Source organism: Pinus tabuliformis, chromosome J, assembly GCF_031772625.1.
Source record: "Pinus tabuliformis cultivar Carrire ecotype Pingquan chromosome J, CPIR1, whole genome shotgun sequence".
Lineage (NCBI taxonomy): Eukaryota > Viridiplantae > Streptophyta > Pinopsida > Pinales > Pinaceae > Pinus > Pinus tabuliformis.
This window is the reverse complement of record NC_142295.1, coordinates 764,423,310-764,426,198: the sequence shown is the minus strand read 5'-3', so window position 1 is coordinate 764,426,198 and position 2,889 is coordinate 764,423,310.

Genomic DNA, 2,889 nt, shown 5'->3' with positions numbered 1-2,889 from the left:
TTCTGGTTCAATTACCAGTTGGAACACATGCCAAGAGCAGTTTCTTACCAAGTATGGAGATGATAGGTCCTTAGCTACTTTAATAAATGATCTCTCCAATTTGAGGATAGAGCATAGGGAACCAATAAAGGAGTTTAATTCCAGATTTAATAAACTCCTGAATAAAATCCCTACCGATTCTAAACCAAGTGAACAAATCCGAAGCGAATGGTATATTACCGCCTTACCGGCCTACATAGCTATTTTTGTAGACAGGGCTGGGAAACCTACCTTAGCTGAAAACATGAAAGAAGCACTTGCTGTTGAAAAGCGCATTAATGCTCTTGAGAAGAAAGCTGCTCTAGAAGATCGAAAAGCCAAAAAAGTCTCGTTTAAAGAAGATTCCAAGAAGAAAACCCCAAAGGACCCCTATGACATGGAAGGTTTACAAAAGGTCCTTAAAACATTGTCTAACGAAATGGTTGATATCAAGAAGCAGGTGGCCGAAACCTCAAATAAAAGACCATTTAGAACTTACAAGAAAACTGAATCAAAGCCACCCAACGTCATATCTAACGCAGATTCAGACCAAGAAGAAGAGGAAGAGGAAACGACTTCACAAACCGATGATGAAGAAGATGTAGCTGAATGCCATGGAATGTGGGATTTTATACTCCCAAACTCTGATACTGAGAATGAAGAAGAAGCCTTTCCGGTTACTACAAGAAGTAAAAGTACTTCTGAACTTCCCCAGGCAACCTCGAGGAAGAGGAGCGCAGGTGCTGCTACAGCAAAGGAAAAAATTCCCCCTAAGAAGTCGCCTGTAGTAGCCCCCCAAAACCAGCCTTCAACTTCTAATACTCCTTCAACATCCAAGACATTAGTGATATCTGACTCAATGGAGTATAATATTGTTGATGATATGAAGAAAACTAAGGCAAATATAACTATGTTTGAGCTTAGTAAATTAAAACATCAACAAAAATTACTTCTCAAAGAATTAAATGTTGTTCCCTCTACTCCCCTTCCCAGTACAAGAGCTGCCAACGATCAAGGCCAGCCTCCTGCAGGTATGGTTGAAGCTACCGATTCAGTTCTAATTGGAGATAAATCAAATTCTCACACTCCACCCTTCCTGCTGACGTATGAGATTTATAATAGAAACCTACACAACTATTTAATTGATTCAGGGGCTTCATCTAATATAATGCCAGCTTCAGTTTGTTCTAAGCTGAACATTGAGCCACAGAAGTCAGCCATTCATATTGTGCAGTTGGATAGGACTAAAGTGCAGGTAGTGGGTGAAATCAATTCTGTAACCATCAGGTTGTCTGCCGACCCCAGGGTTGTCCAGAGAATTGATATTTTAATTGCCGACATACCTGAATTTTATGGTTTAATATTGAGCAGAGATTGGTCCGAAAAATTGCACGGGTATATTTCTACAGATTGGTCACATATGTGGCTTCCCTACAAGGGAAAGCCAAATCAAATAAGGATCAATCGTGAGAAGCATATGACCCACACAGTTACTGAATTCGAGCAAGAAAACCAACCTGTGGCATTCAACAACAACATTTTGGGGAACTATTCGGCAGAATCATTCTTTGGCAACTTTGTTGCCCAACCATCTCCTTTTTCAGTCAATCATTTTACATCTCAAATAGAAAATTTTTCACAAACTGATAGGTCCAGATGTTTTAATGATGCTGAGAAAAATGTAGATACTTTTGTTAATATTCCTTTATTTTGGTCTCTGTATTTTGATGGCTCTAAGTCCACTCAAGGTTCAGGAGCTGGATGTATATTGGTTAGTCCGCAAGGAGAAAAGACAATGTTGTCTTGTAGGTTAGAGTTTGAGTGCACTAATAATACAGCCGAATATGAAGCTTTAATCCAAGGATTATACAAAGCAATCGGCCTGGAGGTGCGATATCTAAAGGTATTCGGCGATTCGGAAATCATTGTCAAACAGGTTAGAAATGCAATTCATTGCCTTTCGACTCACCTTAAACATTACCAATCGCTCGTTCAAGAGCTTACCTCACACTTTTTGGCATTCAACATTTCTTCTATACCTCGATCTCAAAATTCAGCCGCAGATTTACTAGCCAATGTAGCTTCAAAGCTTCTACCTTCTGAAGACTACAGCCTTGATAGATTTTCTGTAGAATTACTTTTCAGACCTTCAATTCCTGACAATGTCACTAATTGGAGAGTATTTAATCATGATGATGATATTTTGCAATTTTTAACTTCTGAGAATTCTTATGATAAGCAAGTTATTGAGGAAGATGATCATGATTCCCAGATGAAAGAAGTGCCCAAAGAAAATTCGATCCCTAAACCAGTGGTAAAATTAGAAGATCTTTATGATATCAAAGACAGGTTTAAACCTATAATTAATACAAAGCTTCAGAGTTCTACCCTTAGGTTTGAATTGATAAATCTAGGAACCAACGAGTCTCCTCAAAACATCAATTTAGGAACAGGACTATCTCAGAAAGAAAAGGAAGCATTTATTAAATTGTTAAGAAAAAACAAACAGGTTTTTGCTTGGAAATATGATGACTTAAAGACATATGATACATCTATTATCCAGCATACCATTCCTATGCTTCCTGATCAAAAACCAATTCAGCAAAAACTAAGAAAAATACACCCAAGTTTGGAGAGCCAGATTAAGTCGGAGCTTAATAAGCTCTTGAAAGCCAAAATTATTTTTCCGGTCCGACATTCAAACTGGGTCTCTAATATGGTGCCAGTCAGAAAGAAAAATGGCGACATTCGAATCTGTATTGATTTCAGGAATTTGAACAAAGCGAGCTTAAAAGACAACTTCCCATTGCCTACTATGGAGCAAATTCTCCAATCAGTGGCAGGTTCTGAATTTATGTCTTTTTTAGACGG